This window comes from Lissotriton helveticus, chromosome 4_1, assembly GCF_964261635.1.
Source record: "Lissotriton helveticus chromosome 4_1, aLisHel1.1, whole genome shotgun sequence".
NCBI classification, from domain to species: domain Eukaryota; kingdom Metazoa; phylum Chordata; class Amphibia; order Caudata; family Salamandridae; genus Lissotriton; species Lissotriton helveticus.
The window spans coordinates 1,680,278,571-1,680,303,615 of NC_136063.1; the positions used below are offsets into that span (position 1 = coordinate 1,680,278,571).

At 48.8% G+C, this 25,045-nt stretch overlaps 1 protein-coding gene across 3 annotated transcripts in view; it reads left to right on the top strand.

Annotated features, from left to right (window-relative positions):
• Positions 1-25,045, top strand: part of ENOX2 (ecto-NOX disulfide-thiol exchanger 2) — a 1,184,097-nt gene that overhangs the window by 24,298 nt on the left and 1,134,754 nt on the right. The window contains exon 2 of one of the 3 annotated variants that reach the window (XM_078688355.1): positions 5,941-6,038. The exons of the other annotated variants lie outside the window; for them this stretch is intronic. The gene's annotated coding sequence lies outside the window, so the exon portion shown is untranslated. The remainder of the gene's footprint in view (positions 1-5,940; positions 6,039-25,045) is intronic. 3 annotated transcript variants of the gene reach the window in all.

Consider the following 25,045-nt stretch of genomic DNA (forward strand, 5'->3'; position numbering starts at 1 on the left):
AATTGATTAGAAATTTTAATAGCATGAGCTGAGTCTCAGCTTTCCTTAGAGACATGATTTCGCCAATACTTTCTGGATCTTCTCCTGTACGGATGAAACGATATATTCTGTCTAGATCTTCTTTCATATTCGGTAGGGTGTCCAAATACTCGGTCACCCGTCTTACACGCAATGAATATATAACCATATTATCATCGCCTGGGACTGGATCATAACGGCATTCGGTGAGAGCTCGTTTGATATCTGCAACGGACTGATATTTGGGCGTACGCTGTAATGCACGTTCATGTAACTCGACTAATGTTACACGTTTGTGTGGCGGCGGGGTACCAGGAGGACCTCCCCCCGCGGCCCCTAAACTGGAATCGTCGACCGATACTCTTCGTGCTGGCAGAGTGACCGATGTAGCGGGTACTTGTACTACGGGCTGGACCGGGGGTACCGTAACAGGTGCTGTAACAGGTGCCCCGGTGGCTGGAGGAACAGGAATTACATTATTTACAGGAGCTGGCGGAACAGGATTTGCATATTCTGGGACTGTGTCGTCCAAATAGGACGAGAGAAAAATATCAGCTGCGGTCGGTTTGTGACGTAGCTTAATCGGAACTAATGGCGGCGGAAAATTACATGGTGCTTCCAGGGTTGCTTTTGGCAAGCCCTCGGCAAGAAGAGGATACATACCCTTAATGAGGGCATTTCTCTGTCTGTCTGACTGTTCGGCTTTAACTCGTTCACCTATTTCGATTAATTCCCTTTCTTGGGCTCTTTCTGAGGATTCTCTACTTAATTCTGACTTTCTGATTTCTTTTTCGGTTCTTTTATGAGATTCTTTGCGCCATAACTCGATGGCATCTTTCTGGGACTGTCTGGCTTTCTTTTTCCATAATACTTCTTCTACTCGCATGATGCACTCGGCATCCCACGTACCTGATACGGGCCATCTATATTTTTCCTCTAATTCTTTGGTGTACTCTACCCATAAGTCTAGATATAATATGGCACTTATGCCATGCTTATGATACATAAAATGACCTGGACTGTCCCTAGGCGGGACAGGAACTGCTTCCTCGAGCAGACCTTTTCTGGTTTTTAACTGACGTAACTTCGTGAACAGAGGCATAACTTAGACTGGAATCTGGACACAATACAATACACGATAAACACAATAATAACTTAAGAAAACAAATCACTCATACCACGACATTGAAAACACATGAAATAACATTTAAAACAACAGTTCGGACAGAATATTACCTGGAATACTGAAAACAGAATACATGAATTTCTCGAGAACAGAACTTACTGGAATGACTAGATGCACTGCTAAAACAGTACGAAACTTACCGGTCCCATAAAGAGACACGTCAGGACCCGCATCCACCTAGGTGGACACTTCGTGTTGGATCTGTGTACCCAAACCCACGGACCAGAGACAAATTAATTGACCCTGTCTAGATACTACCCCAGCAACGGTACTCACCGGGCAGCAAGAACGGAAGGCCTCGGACTGGACTGGACTGCTACGACGACGGACGGACGAACTTCGGACTTCAGTTACATTACAGGTGGGCCTCCGGATACCTCGGACCTTGGACTCTTGGCTTGGGCTCTGGTCGGGACTCGCCGCGTTCCTCCACCGCCTCGTCTGGATGCTGGACCGCAACCTCCGTCTCCTCCGTGGGCCTGAGGGATACTTGAAGCAGAAATATCTGCACGTGGTCGGTATGGTTCCGTCACGGCTGCAAAGGATCAGGGGGCCTGCGTGGCTTCTCCGGCGCGTGGGGAAAGGGCAAGTCCCTATTCGGGCGCCATTATGTGGTAAATAAATAATTAATTACCGGATCTATTTTTGACTATAATCAATAAACAGGTAGCTCAATAAATAAGAGTCAAGATTTGAGGTAGCTGGAGTTGACAGGCTTTAATCAAGCATAAAGGACAGGAACAGGACAGCCTGTACGGGAATAGGATGGCAGCTGCCGGGGGCAGGAATAGGCTAACTTTTAATAACAGTGCACAATATTTATAGTTAAACAGAATACATTACATTCAATATAGTAGGTGTAGCAGTAGGCGGGGTTTGTAGCAGTCGCGAAAGATAAGGGCAACATGATGTAACAAGAAGGCGTGTACAGGGCGTATACATAGACATGTGATGTAAACGTAACAGAATATGTCATAAAAGGGGCGGAAACATGGAGGGGGCTACCTGAGCAGCTGGGACCTCTAACCTAGTGGTGCGCGCAAACTGACAATGACGTGTTACTAGGGAGAACTGGGGGCTATGACTTCTGCGCTAGAAGAGGAGACTAAAGTCTGGAGTGTCAGAGCGACATGTACCCAAGCATATCTAGTATCTAGTGTTTAGAGTACATGTTGATAGAATCCAAAAGTTATCAGGGCAAAGGCTAACAGACATTAAGACTGGTGCATGCATTATTCTATATGTAGTGCGTGTGTGAGGAATATTCTATGAATATTAATACAGTATTTCTCTTACATGGAGACACAAAGGCTAGACCATGACGGAAACTATTGATGCGATTCAGTAGCTTAGGAATGCAGAGAAGGAGGGTTGGACTGATAACTCGAATCATAACATACTCTTGGCAGACTGGGAGGCAGAGCCAGGCCGAGCCGGGCACTGCGTGGCAAGAAGTAGGCTAAGGGTCAGGGATACAGGTGGGGGCTGTATCGCTCCTCGGAGAGGGTTCAGGAAACAGGAGCTGAATCTGAGTCCGGGCCCTTTTGAGGCCTAGAAACGGGGATAATTCAATGAATTAACGTGCACACTGTGAAACGTGCCAACGTAGCTTTACATAGGCCTGATATTCGTTGTATTCACGAAGGCTGAAAACTGGCATACTAGAGATGGACACAACTGTAATTGCGTCTTTAATCGGTCAGAGGGGATACATGCATATCGATCATGCACATATAACATAACATGGGGAACACGTAGGCACATACAACATGGCAAAATTTACTTTTCCACATTGTGAAACAAGCGACATTTGTTTAGGGGTATTGAAGAAGTTAGGGAGTCTTGTAATTTAGAAAATTCAGAGAAGACCCTTGATTTCTTTACGAAAGTACTCTTTGGATGGAGATAATGTCTTGGTTCTGCCCATAAATCTTAACTCACGCCGCTTATCCTGGTGCGTAATTAGAAAAGTATGTCGCCGTGCAATGGAAGTCACAAACATATGAAAGGATAGTCTCATGAAGGAAGACGTGGTGAAAGGTGGCGGTGAGTATGTCTGGGAGATTAGGAACGCAAAAGACTCATATTGAATGAAATAGTCACATCGGAGGTATTCTCTTGATTGACCTAATGCTAGCTCAAAATGAGATGCGCATCAAATAAATGAGGAGAAATAGCTGAACGGTATCCACAATAGAGCAAGGATAAAGCTGAGATGAGACCAAGATGGTCCCCACATGGCTTTATCTGTCAGCAATACAGCAGAAGTCAAACGATAAAAAATGACATCATTAGAGTAAATTGCAGCTTGAAAGAAAAAAATATATATATGTGACATAATCCCCCCACCCCCAAAAATGCAGGGAATAAAACGCGTTGTTAAGAAGCCCATCAGCAGTGAGCATTAATATGTACTCTGAAAACAGTGTCCCTGAAATGGCCGCTCCTCAAAATGTAGCAAGAAGAAAAGGCATGATGAGCTATGCAGTCTAGCATATAATAACTCCGTAATTGCAAGTAAAATGCTCACATTGAGAATTCCCCTGCCATTATTAGAAAGAAAAAGCAGCTCCTCTCGCTGGAAAACGAAGTGGGGGGTCACAGGCGGAAAATGTGGAGACGCGCAAGAGCGACACAAAATGGCTGCCGTACTTGTGACAGGACCGCGAAAACTCACTGCGACGTGTTGTTGCTTTTAAAGTTCACCGAGACGAGTCCCAAGCGTAGTGGAATGATCCTGGCACATTCCGATAACCGTACATGTCCTCTAAGCAGGAAAAGACAGTTCGGAGCTTCAGGTCTACCGGGTGACCATGGAGCCTCACCCGATCGCCACCATTACCCTCGGGCGCCAAGCCACGCCCCAACCCAGTTAATATCTATTTCTTCAAAAGTGAATGGGTTACACATCAATACGCTGTATAAAGCCTTTACAGGTGCAGGCAAGGAGCGAGCCGGCTACAGAGTCCGAAACACAAAGGTGTGAATTTAACAAATCCCTCAACGAAGTTACTGTATTACATAGCTCGGGCATACTGACTAGGAAATTTATGTTATCAGATGGAACGAGTCTGGGGGGGAAAGAGGGTGTGGGTGGAATGCTGTGAAATTGTTACTAGTTGAGGGAAAGGGGCGGAAGGCCTTATCAATGACGAAACTATAATACATTGTATGTTAACATATGCTCATTGTCGCTGTCAAAATGCACAGTATCTACACTGCATTTACTATGATTACATGATGTACTGCTTTATGGAATCAATTACGTGATCCATGTGTTCACATGTATACCATTGACAATGGCCTTTGTTGTGTTATGAAAAATCAATAAAATGTGTTTAAGAAAAAACAATTGAGCCAGAACGTTTTGATATACTAACTCAGTTAATATTTATTTATTCACAAGTGACTCCAATGGGAATGAATACAATGTTTATTTTTTGGATTTATTATAAAATCTTGCAATGAGCAATGACTCAGTACTCATACATAACACAAGAAAAGACTGTACAAGTAACAGCTATGAGCTCTTAATCGGAGAGCTGCAAAATTGAATTTGTCATACAGGACCTCAAGTTATTAAAACACCTATCAATAATGTCAGCAAAATTAATTAACATAGAACACGTGCATTGAGAGATTATTGTAATAAATCCAAATCCAAATTAGCTCGAGTGCAAAAGGTGGGCTTCTCTACAGAATTAACTTGGCATATATGGTATCCAACTATTGACTATCCAGGTAGACTCAAAACCATAATAAAAACGAATAAGCAGCAAAATAGTTGGGAAAGAAAAAAAAAGTTCAAACTTATTGAAGTAGGCCCAAGATCATATAAAGAACAGATGAGCAGTATAGGTAAGTAGAAGGGGAAAACGTGAATATTTAAAGTTAACATGACCCCATGCAATAGACTGAATATGGTATGCCTTGTCCAAAACTTTGGAGCTGCTGCTCACTCAAAGTTGAGCTACTCACTTATTAAAGGATTAACTGTTTTTTAATAATGTTGATATGTGTTGACTTGTCCAGTTGACCGATCTCCTAATTAGTAGATTCTGGCTCCAAAGGATTCATTGTTTTTTTGTTTTATCTATAATGGGTTGGACACACTCCCAAGTATGTATGATTTAAACTTTTAAACTGGGGGGGTGGGGCGGGGGGGAGATCTGAATGTGTAAACTACTAAACACTCATTCAGCTTTCTTGTCCTCCTTCGCGACTAAAGGTCGGTTAGCATTCAACGCTTTTGTCTTGCACATAGACATTAAGAGTGTTCAGGTGTATCCAAGATGTAACCCTACAAAAGCCTTCTGCTGAAACAAGAGGTCTCAATATACGAGTGTCAGAAGGTGAGGGTTACAGGTGTGAGAGCACAAGTAGCAAATATTGTTTTATAGGAACAATGGCAAATGAATTTTGATCCAAAAAATATATTAATTTAAAGCAAGGTGGGGCCAAGACCGTGAAATCTGTCCCCTCTCATTTGATCTGAATATTCAAATAGGCCTGTACAAGCCACACCGGTATCTACGCTAACTACAGAAAAGCATCCTTCTGATGCTCGTGGGCTTAAAAAACAAATTTAATTGAGTTGTTGTCACAATTTAATTAATGCAGATGCATAACACACACTGATAAAGCAGGCATGATTTATTTTATGTTTTAAACTTTTTTAAATTGAAATTGATAACGTAGTTGACGCTAACAAATCCTCAAATGCTTGATTACGTTAGGTGAAGACATGAAGAAGGCAACTAAAGCTGAAATAGCCTAGGACTCTTTCATATCGAACATCAGAAAAGAGTCCCAGAATCCTAAAATCTGTTAACAGGTGAGATGTACTTAAAATGTCAAACACAAGTTAATGAAAGTTGCATACACATTTGCACAGCTTGTCACAATATGTGCTGCATCAATGTTTCAATAAATAAGCAAACGATTTTCAGTTTAAGATTGTAGATCTGATCTTTAACGAAATCTTCATGTATGTAATGGGTCCTTAAACCAGCAACTGCCTTCTGACCATTGTTGTGCCAAATCTAAGGATTTTCATCTTTCAACATTTGGGACAGTCCACTCTGGCTCATTTCTACCTCCTGCCCCAGGCAATTTGAAGGGCCTAGAAATAAGTGTAGTTCCCAATTGTGGAGTGTCCATGACTTGCAAACTGAACACTAACATGCTAAAAATATAGCCTTTGGATTCATAAGGGTAAACTTTGTATTTGAACCAAGGTGTGATGCGCTGTTCTATAATGAATAGCGTGTCACAGTTGACTAGATGAGACATCCTTTGTTGTGATATTTTTGATATTTTGTGTGGTATTTCTAGAGCGCGACGTTCGCTCCGGAGGGAGCATCTTGGCGCTTGGAACCTAAATGAACCAGTCCAGGAGGATTAGATGGAAGTTTTGGAATAAACGTCCGGGAGGTTGAAGATCCATGTTTTTAGCAGCTTTCTAAAAGATTTTTCCTGGGTTTGTTGTCGGAGGGTTTTGGGCAGTTTGTTCCAGGCTTTAGATGCAAGGAAGATGAGGGTCTTTTCACCTTTCGTTTTCAGATTGTATTTCGGGATGAGGATGAGGTTGTCATTGGTTGAACGAAGGTGACGGCTGGGCACATAGTGGGGAAAGCGCCTGGTGAGGTATTTAGGGCCTGTCTTATTGTAGGCACGAAAGGCTATAATCAGGATTTTGAATAAAATCCTTTTGTGAAGGGGGAGCCAGTGAAGTGAATGAAGCGCTGCGGAGATGGAGGATCTGCGGGGTAGGCCCAGGACGAGACGGGCAGCAGTGTGAAGTACGCTTTGCATTTTTAGGAGGGTGCTCTTTTTGACTCCTGCAAGCAAACCGTTGCAGTAGTCTAGTCGCGAGATTATGAGCGCGACTGTCACCGTCTTTCTGGCATCGATGGGGAGGAAGTCGAAGAACTTTCTCAGGGATCTGATCATTCCGAAGCATTTGCCTGCGACGGTTCTGACATGCTGATCAAAGGAAAGGTCAGAGTCAAAGATTACGCCGAGGTTCCTGGCCGACGACACAGTCTGGGGGGGGGCAACAGAATTTTCCGGCCACCATAATGCTGGACAAAAGGAGATATTTGTGCCAATAGGGAGGATCTCTGTTTTGTTTGAATTGCATTTCAGGTGGTTCGTGTCCATCCATCGAAATACTTCGGTCAGGCAATGTTTCAGGTTGAGTTCAGCTTTGGTAGAAAGTTTGTCCAGTGGCACAATGAGCTGTGTGTCATCGGCATACGAAGTGACAGGTATGCCGAATGATTCTATCAGATTAAGGAGAGGAATGAGGTAAACGTTAAAAAGGAGAGGGCTTAGGATAGATCCTTGTGGGACACCTGAGGAGAACAGTTTGTCTTTGGAATGGAACGGGCCAAGCGTGACAGTTTGCGAACGGTCGGAGAGAAAAGACGTAATCCAGGATAGGGCGGAGTCGGAGATCCCGATGTCCCTGAGTCTATTGATGAGGATGGTGTGGGAGACGGTGTCAAACGCCGCCGTTAGGTCGAGAAGGATTAGGATGGAGTTTTTTCTCTGATCTTGTAGAGTTTTAATGGTGTCTGACAGTTCAATGAGAGCAGTTTCTGTCGAATGTTTGGGGCGGAATCCGGATTGTTGGGGGTGAAGAAGGTTGTTATCGTCCAGATAGCGTTTCAGTTCGCTGTGGACTAGATGTTCCGTGATTTTACCTAAGGCCGGGAGTAGCGAAATAGGGCGGAGATTGGTGAGATCAGTCAAGGGTTTATTTGCTTTCTTCATAAGGGGTTTGACGATCCCTTTTTTCCAGCGGCTGGGTACTGAGCCTGAGCTGAGCGAGGAGTTGATTAGGTTGTTGATGGTCGGGTTGACCTCATCGATTAATTGGTGAAGTATCATGGGGGGACAGGGATCGGACGGGGCGCCAGATTTGCAGGCCAGAATGGCTTTTTTCGACTGCTCAAGGGTGACCGGGGAGAAACGGCTTAGCGTGATGCCTAGGGAAGCCGGTGAGAGGGACACTGGGGGAATAGTGAGGGGGGGGAAGTTAATTTGGAGCAAGGCTATTTTTTCCTCGAAATAATCAGAAATTTGATCGCAAAATTTCTGGGAAGGGGGGATAACTGGCTGAAGTACCTTTGGATGCGTGAATGATTTGACAATCGTGAACAGGGCCTTTTGTTTTTGGCCCGCGTTTTTTATGGCATTGACATAGTAGTTCTTTTTGGCCTGTTTAATTTCCAAAAGGTAGTTTTTCCTTGTTGCGATATAGGAGGAGCGATTGGTAGCCTCGTATGTCTTACGCCATTTTCTTTCTGCCTTTTTACATAGCAGATGTGCTTTTGCAAGTTCTGGTGTGAACCAGGGGGCATTGGTTTTGGTTTTAGTTTTGCCCCGGGAGATACGGGGCGTGAGGGCGGGATTCTGGATTTGATTTCTTGAGAGATCCAGTTATGGAAAAGATCGGCGTCAGTGTCAACATTGCCGGAGAGGATGGGCGTTTGAGTTTGCATTGAAGGATTGTGAGTGATGTTCTCTTGAACCTTTTTCCAATTGATATGATTGTCGGGGTGAAAGGTAGCTTTGTCACGATTGGGTGGGTTTTTACTAAGGATGTGGAATGGGATCAGGGAGTGATCAGACCAAATCTGGGGCAAGGGGGAAAGAGTGATCAAGGAAGGGAAGTTTGTGCAAATTCCATCAAGGGTATGACCCAGAGAGTGGGTGGGTGAGGTGACGAGTTGCCTAAAATTGAACATCTCGAGCGATTGTATGAAGTTGATGGTATGAGTATCGATTTTCGATTCAAGATGGAGGTTAAAATCACCAAGGAGGGTGAAAGAAGGGTATCTAAGGGAGAGATGTCCTAGCGAGTCGTACAGCGAGTCGAGGAACTCTGATGCATTGCCGAGTGGGCGGTAGATGAGTCCGCCGGAGAACGAGGTGTGTTCGTTCAATTTGATAGAGAAGCCTAGTCCTTCAGTCTTTTTCAGAGACTCGAGACTAAAGGTATGGCAAGGGAAGGAATCTTTAAGGATGATTGCCACACCGCCGCCTCGGCCTTTGGCTCTGTCTTCCCTAAAAAGTGAGTAGCCCAGGGGAAGAGCAACGGCGATGTCAGGGTTGCTATCTGCTGTGAGCCATGTCTCAGTTATCATGAGGCAGTCTAGGTCGGATTCCAAGATGAGGTCGTGTATATCTTGGTTGTGCTTGCACATGGAGCGAGCGTTGATCAGGCCGCCTTTGAAGGAGGGTGGGGGGGCCTGAAGAATGTTGGCCGATGGGGCGGCTGAGTGGAGCTCGGCGGACCAGTGGCAAAGTTTGCACCTAAGTGGGCCTGTAAAAGTGGATGGATCGACTCTGCATGGACAATGTTTAGTGGCCTGTAGTTGACGAAGGTCGCTAGGTTGGTAGGAAGTACGGGGGGTGGGTTGGGCAGAGTTACCTGCGCCTGTCGCGGTCTTGGCGCGGACGGGCGCAGACGGGCTTGCCCTAGGCGCGCCCTCGGCACGCAAACGGCGCTCCCGCTGCGCTTCCTGTGCATGCACATGATTGTAGAGAGGGGGCGTGGCCTGAATGGGCGTGGCCTGCGCGCACGCCTGTGTTGATGGCGGCCGCTGTTTTGGTAAGAGCGCGAGCAGCGTTAAGATCGGCTGTGCGCTTAGGATTTGGTGTGGGAAGCGCGTGAAACACAGAGAAGGGTGAGTGAGCAATACACAAATTTAAAATGCAATTTTTAAAATCAAAGTGCAAGTTTACAGGTTAAAATGCAATTTCTAAAATCAAAGTGCAAATTGTCTGCTTGAAGAGTACCTCCAGCTCCCGGCTATTTTGCCTCAGGACTGGGTGGAAGGATCAGTCAGGCGCTAGAGGAAGCGGTGTATTTATAGCTCAGTCCGGGGGCGTGGCCTAAGTGGGCGTGGTACATGTCCACTGCTTATACTTCACCGGTGGTTCAGGTTCTGACCCTGATTTCCCAGGCAATCTAAATACCCTAATTCTTTTCGATCTGAGACATACAGGTTTATGGTAAATGTATAAAATTCTTGTACATGAACCATGAATCTAGTGATGCTAGAGGTCTTTGGATGTGAACGATATGGTGAAGGATGGTTTTTGAAAGCGAGCAAACCTCTCTTTAGGTTGGTTTTAGCTGGGAAACAGTCGGAACACCGCGGTCTGAACCATGAGTGTTCCGAGTACGCTAGCTATACCACGCTTGCCTTGACCAGGCATATGTCTTAACCACGCATATGCGTGAACTAACTGCAGGAATATGGTAGCGATGAGGTAAGTGGGACTGTTTTTTTAAGGGCTACGAGGGGGTATGGCCAGGTTTTAGGGCAGTGGAAGGAGTTGGGGTAGTTTAAGGGACAGGGTAGGGGGTGAGGGGGTCGGGTAGTGTACGTTAGGGTGCAGGCTTTTCAGCCTTAGGACAATGGGAGGGGAAAGGGTAGTTGAGTGTGTTTTTAGGGCGGGGGTCTGGGTAGGGTTTAGGTTAGTGGAAGGGGTTGGGGTAGTTTAAGGGACAGCACAGGCCGGGGGCGACCTAGTGAAGGGTTTTAGGCCTTTGGGCAGTGGGAGCTGAATGGGTAGTTTGGGTAGTTTTTAGTGTTGGGGCGTCGGGTAGGTTTTAGGGCAGTGGAAGGGGTTGGGTTAGTTAAAGGGATGCAGGGGGGTCAGGGTAATGTAGGGTTTTAGGCCTTGGGGCAGTGGAAGGGGAATGGGTAGTTTTTAGTGTTGGGGTAGGTTTTAGGGTAGTGGAAGCGTTTGGGGTGGCTAATGGGACAGCGCTGTGGGGGGCAGGAGTGGAGGTGGTCAGGCAGGAGGCAGTGTAGTGGCGACCGTGGTCACAAATACCGCTTTGCCATTCATGCCTATACCACAAAAGGAATGCGTGGTTAAGACGCATTCGTGGTTGGGCTGTGTGGTAGAGGCACGTGTGGTAAACCATTTGTGCTTTCTGTCATACATCGGTTTTAGTTCCCTGATACAAGGCTTTTCTCTACATTAATCAGAGATTACTAGACTTTATCTATTGGTGGGACTATTTACAACAGTTTTTCAGGGCCTTGTCTACACCTTCATTCATTAGTATTGATGGCACACTCATTTTGTACTCCTGACTTTAGCTTAGTTGAGGAACTATAGTTTGCTTCAGGAGGTGATTTGCAGGTTTCGAATGCCATTCAAGTGTGGCCCAGTAATCGCTCACAATAAAATGAACGGCCTATCATGCAAAATGTTTAACCAAAAATAGGCCTGCATTCAGAGTAGACACATGTAGAACAATGAAAAAGACAATTCAGAGAAGGACAGAAATGTAGAATTATTGTGGTTCGGAGATGTGACCACAAATGTTGTTCTATAGCGTAAGCGTCAAGGCACTGTAGTCTACTTAACAATAAGGTTTATGATATTGCAAGGGTCTGGGGAGCACTACGCCTCAGCTTTACTGCATTCTGTTGGATCTCCCCCATGTACAACACCACTGTAAAGCAACCCTGAGCTGATTTAAAATGAATCACCCACACTATGCATAGGCTTGTGTTCCACAGCAGCATGGTGTTGGCAGGTTCTCAATGCACCTTTGTCCTCCCTTGAATTTTTAAAGCAAGCTCTTCCATACCGTCTGCTTTAAAATGCCTCTGTACCCTATTCATCGACATTATCCAAGATCAACACAGACCCAAAACGCAAATAATTTTTTTCCGGACCCACATAAACCTTCATCTGACCTTTCCTAGTGAAATGCCTAAAATGCCACATCTGCAACGAACACACACATTTCTTGACACAGTCCAAGTGGACTTGTGGCCATTGACCTGGTACTCCTTTTGCCATGGAATTAACATGAGATGACCTGTAGCTTATATGCTGGCTGTATGGAGATTTTCACCTTGTCAGATTTTTCTGCAGCCTTTGACATTGCAAACCACTGTGCTCTACTATCACGTGGAATCCTTCCCTACACCTTTTGTCCAGGCTCTTATTCCTCAACTGATCGTAAACAGGATGTGTGCCACCATATAACTCTGATACCTTTCCAGGTGCCTGGTGAAGAGGGGCAAGTTCAGCCATATTTGCTAATCTTTAACACCTATATATATATGTCTACTTACCTCTCTGATCCACTTTTTCAACCTAACATTCTGCTACTATATCAACAGCACGCTTTTTCAGAACAAATGGAGATTCTTCCACTAGTATAGCCACCCTGCTTGAAAGCCCATTTGGGGTCAGTCTCTGGTTAATGGGAAATCGCCTTAAATTAAACTAGTGACAGCCTAGCCAGAGTCCGCCGACTGCCACCAGGGCCACTCGCCATCAACGCTTGCTCAACTACAGCCAGCCAGTAAAAATCCTTGGCTGTCGACCAGCCCCACATCTACAGAGTGAAGATCTACTTTTTTAATCTGCACACACATTATGTCTTATATTGCCGTTGCTGCAATATGTGGCATACTGGCACAGGGTTGTTTCCGTCCTAACCAAACTCAAAGTATCTGTGTTGAAAGGACACTGCAAAAACACTATTACTAGCCTCCCAGTAAGCCTCACTCTAAGACTGGCCTCAAAGAGTAGGACCCAGTGCAGCACCTTACTCCCGATTGAGGGATTAGGTCAGAAATATGACCGGTCACTTGGGTAGTTGTTAATGCATTGCCTTCTTACTGCTATGCTGTGGTGTACTTGGGGGTGTGACAATATCGCACCACCAGAGCACATGACATTGCAGATGCTCTTGACACAATGAAATGGAAGAAAAGCAATAACAAAGCTGTGCATAGCACTGAGAGGTGTGAATGATGCAGTTCTGGATAACCTTAGGGCGCAATTGGGGGTGGGGCAGCATGGGATTGGAGCTTTTTGATGAATACTGGGAGTTGGCTGTGGAATAAATAATGTAGGTGTCTCGGAACGCTCATTTCAAATTACTGAAGTTCAGTTATGTCCATCAGATCTCTTTGACCCTCAATGTCGCCTCCATAAAGCATCTGCTAATACGCCTGGTCAACACCGTCTATGTGATGCTGATAATGCTTATTACTATCATATGGTTTGGTCTTGTTCTTTCTGGTCCCTTTTGGGGTAAGATAACCGAAAAAGTAGCATTCATAATTGCTGAAATAACTTGTATAAATCAGAAACCTACATACTTGGCATTATGCCATGACGTAAGAAGCTGCAAGCTTAATAAAAATAAAATGTATTTGACTATGCTTGTTGCCAAACGTAAAGGGGTGATGAGCTGGAAGCCCGGCACTGCTCTGAGAGTCACGAGTTGCAAAACGGATATAACGAAATTGGCAGAAGCTGAACACAGTGCGCTCAAGTTGCACCGTATGATATTGAGTAGATCAGATGCAATTTAGCCAGGGGCACATGCATATGTAAGCCTGCGTTTTTTAAATTTTAATCTATTTGGTGTTTTGCATTTTATGTTATAAGAGCACATGCAGTAAGAAACATTGTTGCATTTTGCAAGTAATCGGATCGAGTCTACAAAGGAAGGCACATTGTGTATATCACACTAAGATATAACTGTTTTCCAGTTAGGCATCTGGCTAGTATCTAGGTCAGCATATGCAACAATCTACATGAAGGAGAACATAAAAGAAAACTAAACCTGGCAGGTGGGATTATAATGCAATCAGAAACAATGGGGACATCTAAGCTGAATTAGTCTGGAAAGGCACAAATGATGTGCCCTAGTGGTGTGCAAATCCATCATTAGGAGATCCCGGAGCATTCCAGGGGCAGCGAGTACCATGTTGTTGCCTTGTTTGAGCTGCAGAGAGGAAATTGTTGTGAATTCTAATCTGGATTCGTGCACACGTGATGTGAATTACATCTTTGGGCAGTGAGTTTGCCTCTTGGCTAGTGGTGTACCTAAGGGGGAATGGTATCATCCTTGGCTCCTGACTGGAAACTGAACATGCGCTCCCCCCAACCATGAGACAAAGGGTGCTCCCTGAGGCCTCGAGCTTCCTCCCTTCTCAGTGCTGTGCGCTCTGTCTCACCCATGCCATCTACAAGTGACGCCAAGCCAATGTACGAGGGGGGCAGGACAGGTTTACAACTTCGCGGAATTGTGCACTTTGCAAGAATAGGGTAAGGTCTAAGACACGGATTATTCGTTGATTTTTTTTTTTGGTGTGTTTAAATGATCCTATAGCACAGACCCTCTCAATTATTCAATTTGTTCTAGGCAGTGCCCTGGACAAGCTCCGATGTAACCGTTGACCAGAACTGAGATAAGGAAGGGCAGTTCCATATGGTGCGGCAGATCTGCTCTCCCTGTATTGTAGCGAGGGCAGCAAGTATTCGTTCCGGAAGAAAAGTCAGTTATTTTGTCTGGGGAAAGGTAGGCCTTATGAAGAACATTGCATTGTATGAGTTTAAATCTAGCATTACTGGAGATGACCGCCGGGTAGGCCAATATCCTTTCCCATTCCTTATCATTGATGGGTGATAGCTCTGATGATAGAGATCGCACCTTCCAATATTCTATTGTGAAATAATTGACTGATGAGGGACTTTAAGCTTGGATACACTTGGGTTATTGTCCACTTACCTCCTCTCCTATCCCACCAGAATGTTGATTGCGTGCGTTGTTTGAATAATTGTAGTATGAATGATCACTTCTGATGCCTTGATTCAACCCGACATGAAAATGCTGAAGGTATACTGCGTTGAGGTGGGCACTTTTATATACTAATGTGTGATTATTTATTTTAGTTATAGTGGAATGTTCTGAAATGGTATACGTGCGTAATAAGTAAAGATTGCATTTATATGTTTTTTCCTTGTAAGTTATGGAAGAAATAGAATTAAAATATTTTTTTAATATAGCAGCCAGGCATCTCCTACACACCCAGCCAAAAGAACGTATCTCCCCTGCCTTGTAAATCTTATGCCAGTTACAAGTAGCCTGATAAGGCAAATATTGGGCCTGCTACATTATACGTGGACCGTATATGGAAAAATCCCTGTATCATTTAAGAGCAGTGTCCGAGTACTCTCTCAACTGTTGCTCAAGATGCAGCGTAGCCCATGGTTACAAACCCGTTCTTCAGGGGAAACTGGTGGCAGCAAATTATTATATTATGGTCAGCCCGTGAAAGAACACCCCACCTTCACATCTTCCGACATCAAACTCCGATCCAAACCTACCACCATCTCTACAATCTCTTCGACAAACAGCCTGCCACTCATAATTCCTCGCCACTTTGTGTTTTTGATAAGATTACCCCACAAAGGGGATGCATTGCCCAGAATCTACATCAGATGCCACATATACAGAAAAACCCTCCACAGAACCCTTCGTCCAACTATTCAACACCCATTATCCAGCTCAGACATGGCTCTTTGTCAAGCAAATATAAACTCTGAAGTCACCACTAAATGAGTGTGTTGTTTTTTCAGCTGACATGACTCTACTCTGGCCACACCCAATGATTGCCCACGATCACAAAACCATCCTTCAGGAAACGCTGACTGCAGCAAATGATTCTGTCCTTGCAGCGGAAACATGAAACACCCCACTTTTATTGCTATTTGTCAAACAAACAGAAACTCAGAAGTCCCCAGCATTTCGGTGTGCTGTTTTCTCAGCTAACTACGACTCTAAATTTACCATCATCCCTACTGAATGCTTGGTTAAACTCGCAGACACAACCACAATACTTTCTACCACCTCAATTGAGCAAGTCATGACACGAAGTCAAGCCCCACAACACTTCATATCGGGCTGTGTAATTTAAGACAAATGCTGAAATAGTGCTACACACACAACTTACTCAATGTGCGCTGCGCACTACAAACACCCATTATTGGGGTGTAATGAGGCCTATCGCCCAGCTTCGTACCAAGAACACACTAGCAAGCCAAATCACTCTGAACACTACCCCTGTTCGCTCAAGTGTGCCAAGTGTAATACATATGTGTCACTGACACGCTCATAACCATTCCTTCATAGATCCCTTGCTACGGGCTTGAATACTATTGTTTGCACTAGGTGTTGGCGGAATTTGCCAAATTGCGTTACTCAAATCTCCGCGAAATGGTAAAGAACCTCCGCTAACACGCAGAAATTCCGCGAACACGCGGAATTGCTTGTTTGTGATGCTTTTTTCTTGGTCGCAATCGCTGTTCGCGTGCTCGGGGGGAAATGTCTCGCGAACACGCACTTTGAGAACGTGAACAAGCAAAAAAATTCGTGAAGCCGCGGAACGCAGAATTTTTGGGCAATTTTGCGTTCTCCACGGAACGCAAAATTACCCAAATTCCGCGAGCGGAACGGAATTTACCACCCAGGCTTACACAAGACCCACTGAACCCAGTAGAGATGGATGAGTCAACAAATTAACAAGTGATGTGACATAATAAATAAATAACACAAAGGTGTGCCCAAAAGCCATGTCGTGTTTGTCATTCAAGTAACTTTGAGGAAAAGCTGTGTGTATACAACCTGCTTTTCAAGCTACAGGTACATACACTGCAATGTTTTTTTTTTTTTTACCATATAATTACTTTAGAGCCCAGAGTAGAGGCAGTCTGATGAACCCTGGGCACTCTCAAAGATTGCAGTGCAGTTCTAATATTATCCAGAATCCAACCCTACTAGGACAGTGGAACTGGAAAGTGATATGCTGAAAAAGACTATTTTGAGTTCTTATGATGCTTGATTAATTCAGGGTAAAGAGTAAAATGTTTTTTTTGGGAAAGGAAAAAAATTAGGACTTTTTTTTTTTTTTTTTTGCTGAAATTTATTTTATTGTTGCATCAAAGTATACAGGTACAGTGTAATTGATCTGCTGACATGGCCTCAACATTCAGCCACGAACAGCCAGGCGTGCAACGTTTTTTAGTAACTATATAACTGGTGCTAACATACATTTTCTTGAATGATCAATGTAGATCGTACAAACATGTCCGCAGGTCGGGAAACAGTGAATCTATATCGCCAATGGGGCGGTGGATAATAGCAGGTATATAGGATCCCACCTTGAGAGCGTTGGATCAAGGTCTGCACTGTCCATACAGTGGTGGCACCTGATAACGAGGGGGACAAAAACCGTGGGTGGGAAGCATATGGGCGCTAGCAGGGTCTAGGCAAGGGGATACTGGCGACGGGCGTCAGGGGGGGGGCCTCGGAGCTAGTTGGTCTGCGCACCATGAGAGGGGGAGGGAGGGGGATAAGAGGGGTGAGCAGGGGGTGAGTACCCCCGGGGATGCAGGCATCGAGGTGGGTGGCATGGCATACGAGAGTGTGATCAGGATGTAGAGGGTGCCGGGAGACGGTCCCGGGACGGTTGGCACCATGTAGAGGTTATTGATTCTCTTGGGTGGGGGGGGGGGAGGAGTAGGCTGGTCTTCTGCATGTGTGGACTGTCGGAAGCTGTGGAGGAGCATGGCCCAGTCCATGGACAAGGGAATTTTACGCGCACCCCTGGCTTCTTCCTCTCTAAGGGCATCCTCTTCCGCCGCCGCCCATTTACCAACCGCGCCCCTCCATGCCGCTACAGGGGGACCCTCCGGGGAGCGCCAGCGCATGGTTATACATCTGTTTGCCAACAGGAGTGCTAATGATACGAAACGTCTGCGCACTGGGTCTCCCTTGGGAACATGAAAGATGCCTAGTGCACTGGACTCCCAGGTAGCTAGTGTAGTGAGACCCGTGAGGTCTGCCAGAGTGTCATGTACCGCCCGCCAAAAGGGGTGAAGGTTGGGGCAACTCCAGAACATGTGCCGAAAGTCCGCCGTAGGGGAGCAGCATCTGGGGCAAAGGAATGTTGTGGAGGGATAGAACTTCTGCAGGCGCGCTGGGGTGAGGTATGCCCTGTGTAGGATGTAGTATTGGATGTTCTTGAAGCGGGCGTTTCTAGAGACGCGTTTAGGGGCCTCAAGTGCTTTAGTCCATTCAGAATCGTGTAGTGCGCGACCTATGTCCTCCTCCCATGTGGCTCTCAAAGTCGTAAGGGGAGTATGTGAGAGTTCCCGGATGGACTTATATAACCAGGTGATTAAGTGGCGTCCCACCCCCATTTGTAGGATTGTGTGTATTACTGGATGCGTGTCTGGCTCGCCGGTGCTGAGATTAAAATGGGGCCGGTATCCGTCAAGCAGCTGTCTATATCTGAGGAATTGGCCTGAGGGGAGTCCGTATTCAGCGGTCAGGCGGTCCAGCGATTTTAGCTGGCCTTCCTCGAAGAGTGATTCCAAATCCGTGATGCCACAGAGAGACCACTCGGTGAGCAGTGGAGCGGTGAAGTAAGAGTCCTGTCTGGGGCCGCCTATCAGTGGCAATAGCGGGGAGTACGGAGGTCTATTAGGGGACAGCCGGTGGATTCGCATCATGCACCGGCGCGCCATCGCCACTTGAAGGGGGTATGTGCGCCGAGGCTTGGTGCCCGGGAGGAGGAGACGGGTGAGTTCTGGGGTTGCGATTCTGCCGGCCGAAGTGACAGTCTCCTGAGGGTAGCGGTCCGCCGTCCAGTAAGACAGCCATTGGAGTTGTGCCGCGAGGAAATACGCCTCGAAGGATGGAGCTCCGAGTCCACCCTGCGTCGTGGGAAGTTGGAGGGTTTTCAGGGCAACCCGGTGACGGCCCTCGCCCCAGATGAGGGTTCCTAGGAGGGAATCGACAGCGCAGAAGAAGGACCTGGGTGGTATAACCGGTAGGTTTGTGAAGTGGTAAAGGAGTCGGGGAAGCATCACCATTTTAGCTAGGGCTATCCGTCCTATCGGGGCCAGGGGGAGTCTATTCCAGAAGGCGACAGTCGGGCGCAGACTAGCAAGCACTGCGCGGTGATTACCCTCAAGCATGGCCGCCGGAGAGTGGTATAAGCGGACACCGAGGTATCGGGGAGCCTCCGCGGACCATGAGAGTGTATGTGGACCGAGCTCGACCTCCCGGGGGGTAGGCTCGGGTGTAGGGGGTAAACTGTGGACTTGTCCCAGTTCACCTGTAGGCCCGAGGCGTCTGCAAAATCCACCAGTGTCGCTCCTATGGGGGCCAGGTCCGTTTCGATGTCCCGGACGTATATGAGGAGATCGTCCGCGTACATGGACACGCAATGCATGTCGTCCGCTAGGGGAATGCCCCAGTTCACACCCTCCAGGCGTAGCCGAACCGCCAGCGGTTCGACCGCTAACGCAAATAAGAGCGGCGACAGGGGGCACCCCTGTCTTGTGCCCCGCCGAACTCCGAATGCTGGTGATATATGTTTCCCGATCCGAACTCGGGCGGTGAGATCGGTATACAGGAGGCGTGTGTACGCCATGAGTGTCGGACCGATATTAAGGCGCCGCAGGACAGAGAAGAGATAGGGCCAAGTGAGGGTGTCAAATGCCTTTTCCAGGTCCATAATGAGACAGGCGGCGCGAGGAAAGCGGTCACGCACCTGATCCTGGACATGGAAGACTCGACGGAGATTCTGGGAGGTGTTTCTTCCCGGCACGAAGCCGCATTGGTCGGGGTGGACCAATGGGCGAATGATCTTCGCATACCGGTCCGCCAGGATTTTCCCCAGGATCTTACAGTCGGCAGACAGGAGCGTGATGGGGCGATACGACCCCAAATGGAGTGGGTCTCTGTGGGGCTTGGGAAAGGTGACGATCACGGACTCTCGTAGTGACTGGGGCAGCCTGCCTAGATGAAGAGACGCCCCAAACACCCGCGACAGACGAGGGACCACCAGGGGGGAAAACATCGAGTAGTATTCCAGTGGGAAGCCGTCCAACCCCGGCGCTTTGTTACGAGACATGGCCCGTATCGCCTGGGTGATGTCAGATGGGGCAATCTTGGCGTCGAGGGAGCGTTTGTCGGTGTCCGATATTGTGGATAGAGTCAGAGGGTCTAGAAAATTGTCTACAGAAGATGGGGAGTACTGGGTCGGGGTCCCGTACACTCGTGTATAATGACGCTGGAACGCCAGGAGAATCTCGGCTTGTGAGCGCACCAACACACCGTCCGGGTTGATAATATCTGTGATTGGCTTAAGTTCGGTGTCCTGCTTCGCCATCCAAGCCAACAGCGCCCCCGTTTTGTCCCTGTCCTTATGCATCCTAGAGGCGTAAGCCCTGAAATTATACTTCCGGAGATCGGCGCAGGCGGTCTGATATTCCGTCTTGGCCTCGGCCGTGAGCACAGCGTGCTCTTCCGAGTCGTCAAGTCGTTTAGTGAGTGTGGCTAAAGTCTGCTCCGAGGTCAGGAGCGTCCGCTCCAGGGTGCGGCGAACCCCCACCACCTGTTTGATGCATTCTCCCCTAGCCACCACCTTAAACGCGTCCCACTCCACTAGCACCGACGACGCCGTGTTCGCGTTATGTGCGAAGTAGTCCCGTATGCAAGTTTCATGCATGTCTCTGAATACTGGGTCGGTCAGGCAATCCCGAGGAAGGCGCCAGGTGGGGACCGGTGGGTGGGGGGGGCGCCAGGTTAGTCGCACAATGTGAGCGTCGTGATCCGAGAGGATCCGGCCCAGGTAGTCCGTAGACGTGATCTTAGGGAGAATTGGTGCAGAACAGAGGAAGCGGTCTAGGCGGACCCGGAGGTTGTGTGGGATCAAGTGGAAGGAGTAAATGCGAGCCAGTGGGTGGAGGTGTCGCCATGCGTCAGTGAGCGCCCAGTGTGTGACCCAGGTCCTAAAGAGTTCTGCCTGTCGGGGGGCCGGGGAATGTGCGGGAGGAGGATGTGAGCGGTCCAGGGTGGTGTCCAGTGTGCAGTTAAAGTCGCCCCCCAGTACCCACGGGACTGTGGTGAACTGGGCCAGAATGCCCGTGAGGTGATCCCAGAATTTATCCTGGTCTGTATTAGGGGCGTAAATGCTGCCAAGGAGTATTCCCTGCCCGTCCAGTATTCCCTCCAGAAGCGCATACCTCCCCTCTTTGTCCACCACCCGTCGGAGCACCCGGAAGGGAGTACCCGGTCTGACCCAGATCAATGCGCCGCGTGCAAACGCTGAGTATTGCGTGGCACAGAGGGTTCCACGCCATTTAGATTGCAGGCGAGTGAGTTCGGTAGCATTTATGTGTGTCTCCTGAAGGAGTGCGATATTGGCTGACATGCGTCTAATGTAGGCGTACACAGAGTATCGTTTGCTGGGCGTGTGCAGGCCCCGTACATTCAAAGTAAGGATGTTAATGTCTGAGCGTGGGATTGCCATTCCTGGGGTGCCGTGGTAGGGATGAGGGTCCCCCTATAATACCCAAAAGTCGCCTGTGTATATGGGTCACGTGTGTTCCTGCGCGCCAAGCTTCCACAATTGTAGGGGAGGGACGAAGGGGAGTAACAACTAGTATAACCTTGGGTGGGTAACAGTCCCAATACTGGGGATATAGCACCGGAGGTGGCATATCCAAACTAGTATCCCACTAGGGGAGAAATACAACAGTTAACTGCGGGGGTGGCAGCATGTGTCGCTGCTGGGCCTGTGCGCGGGTCGGGCTCCTGTAGGAGAAGAGTCCATCGCTCGGATGCACATGCTATAATCAGGCAAAACAGTCTAGGCACCTAGACATCGCGCAATACAACAGGTGATCATTAGAAGGATACAGGAATCGACAGTTCATTGTTCATGAGGAGGTGTTAGGTTGGTCGGCCAGGGTAGCGTCCAATGTAGGTGCCGCCATGAGTGGGGAAGAGATCGGGCCAAATCCCGACATCGTTCCATCGCTGTCGCGGTCTTTCTCTGGGGTGAACAGGTGTGGGTGACTCTCTAGGTCTGAAGCCGGGGGTGACGTGTGAAGCTCGACCACCGCTCGCAGGGCATCTCGCCGCTCTTGCATGATTTGCGCGAGGTCGGGCGACCTTGTGGGGGAGGACGCCCGGCTCTTGGGGCGGCCAGTCTGGGCACGGTTCGCACCCCGCCGTCTAGATCGTCTGGGGTCGTTGTTGCGGGCCCTCTGGGGTCCGGGCTTAGGGATCAGCGGGCAGTGAAGTTCAGCCCAATCCTGTGCTTCCGTCGCCGTGGAAGAGGGCTTTCCCATTGTACAGTACTTTGAGGCGGGCTGGGAACAACAAGGAGTACTGTAGGTCGTTAGCGCGAAGGCGCCTCTTGACTTCCAGAAAGGTGGATCGCCGCTGCTGGACCTCCCGGGCGTAGTCCGGGAACACCATAACATGTTGATCCTCCACCTGCAGGGGGCCCACTGTCCGGGCTGCTCGGAGTACCGCGTCTCGGTCTCGGAAATGTAGGAATTTAGCTAGCACGGGTCGTGGAGGGAGGCCGGGTTTGGGTGCCCGGGCCGGGACTCTGTGGGCCCGTTCGATGGAGAAGTACGGTGATCTCTCACTCTCCGGGGTGAACGATCTGGTCCAGGATTCCATATAGGTCAGAGGATCCGAATTTTCAATCCCCTCCGGCAGGCCCAGGACGCGGATGTTACATCTTCTCGAGCGTCCTTCCAAGTCCACCGTGCGCTCTTCTAGGGCCTCCACACGACGAAGTACCTCTCTCATGTCCTCCTCCTGCATCTTCACCACGGGTCGTAACTCGGTCACGGTCCGTTCGCCCTCCTTTACCCTGTCCGCCAGTTTACGGTGTTCGTCTCGGATCAAGCTAATGTCCGTCGTCAGGGCACCTAACCTCTCCTCCATTGATAGGCGAGACATTTCGATCGCCGCCAACACCTGGTCCAGTTTCGCCGACAGTGCAGGGTCTGTTTGTGACGTATTGGCTTGCGTCCACGTCCTGGTGTGTGGCATCTTTTCAACGGCCGTTTCAGGGACAGCCGTCACCTGCGGGGCCCTTGGCTTCCCCATAGGTACTGTCGGGTGGGCCACCGGGTCTCCGCGCCCTCCGGGGATAGCAGACGTATCAGGGCCAGAGGCAGTCCAGTGTCAATCGGTCCCCCCCGTCCTCCCCGGCTTCAGGGCGGCTCTCCTCCGTCTCAGGGAGCCTTCACCAGTTCAGGGCGCCAGATGTGGTCCGTGGCTGCTGGGGCCGATGGCCACGGCGTTAGGAGGCCCTGCGGGTGGCGCAGTGTCAACCCCGGCCGGGGGGGCCAGAGGTCAGGTGGTGGGAATCCGAGGAGGACCGAGGCGGCGGACAGCCACCGGCAGCGTCTCGAGGTCTTCCACACCTCTTGGTGGCAGATCGGAGGGTGATCAGGCTCCCAGTGTGTGATCAGGGTCGGCACCTTGGAGCCCCGGTGTAGCGGCTGCCACTTTGCGCGCTCGGGCACTGGAGCGAGAGAGGGTATAATTTACAACAAGGGGGTGGTGAGGGAGAGGGCGCGGTCCGGCGCAGACCTCTGAGGGCCGGTCTCGCTGTTGTTCCGGGACTCTTCGTGGTCACTGGTACCTCCTTCAGCACGAGCGGGGCACCCCCGCCCTCGGGGTGAGGCTTGCGTTTTGCTTCTGCGTCAGGCTTCCATGGGCGCCATTTTAGGGTCAGGCACCCGGGATCATCAGGCGACGTGTGGCGGTGAACGCACTCTGGGTCCCCCAGGTAGGCAGCGACCTCCTATGGGGCCCCGAGGGGGCCACCAGGGCGCCGGCGTCGAGATCTTCGGGGGGGGGAGGGGAGAAATCCGCACTCACCGCCCTCCGTGTAGGTTGCGGGCTTCCGGAGTGCCCCGCTCGCGAAGGCGACCCGCTCGTTGGCCCCCCGCAATCCGCGGCGGCAGGCCGGCTGAGGCTGGTGGCCGGTCAGGTCCTTGGCGGGGAGACAGCTCCGGAGCACCGGAGCCTTTGGGTGGTGTCCGCCATCTTGGGTGTCGGGACGTTGATCGGAGGAAGGCGCCGTCCGGTGCGCCCCCCCGGCGGGCTGGTCTCCTCACCTCCGCAGGCTCCTCCGCAGCAGTCAGCCGACCGCGTTCGCCGGGGCCGCCGTTCAGGGAGCCGTTCCTCAGCGGCTCGCTCTCCCTCAGGCCAGAGCCGCGTCCGCCATTTTCAGGGGTTGGCGCCACTCGGCTCCGGCAGAAGGCAGTCCGGCTCGTGCCGTCCGTCCGCAGCAGTTCCGGGTCTGTCGATGGACGCCCCAGTGTGTAGGGACACCACAGGTGCTTTCTTGGGCGAGTTGAGGCTCCCGGCGATCTCGGGAACTGGGCAAGATGCTAGCCCGATCGCGGAGCCTCAGCAGGACACAGCCGCCATCGTGGCTTGCTAAGCCACGCCCCAGGAAAAAAATTAGGACTTGGTGACCTTATACTTCATACTCACAACTGCGAAGTAACCTTGCCTTATTAAGTTATGTTTTAGCAAATTGCTCTACCTGGCCTCAAAAGTACGGTTTGTCTAAAATGTGTTAATTCCTGGCCATATTGGTTACACTCAGTCTTGGTGATGGGGAACTGTTTTTGACTCTTCAATTTATCATAATTTCTTCTTCGTTTGAGTCTGCATTGATCCTATAAAAACAAGCATTTGCAATGCAATAGGTCTCGCATTATTTAACTTTGAGCTATTATTATTGTAAATGGCAATGTTTTTTGCTTTATGCTATAGTTTTCTTATGTACATAAAAAGCTACATATAAAGTATTTGTTGTTAAAATTATTTATGCAGTATTTAAAGGCAAGCATTACCGCCTTCGGGTAAATTGCGTGCTATATAAAAATGCATAAATACATGAATAAAGAAATACCGCCTTCGGGTAAAGTCCGCGCTATATAAAAATGCATAAATACATAAAAAAATAAATACCGCCTTCGGGTAAAGTCTGCGCTATATAAAAATGCATAATTAAATAAATAAATACATACCGCAAAACATCCTCGTTACTCTGCCGGCCTGCGACCAGGAAGTCAGGCAGGCCGGCGCGACACCCGGAAACAGGAAGTAGGAGGGCGGGAGCCTACCCCGCCTCCCACGGAAGAGCCGCGATTGGAGCCGTG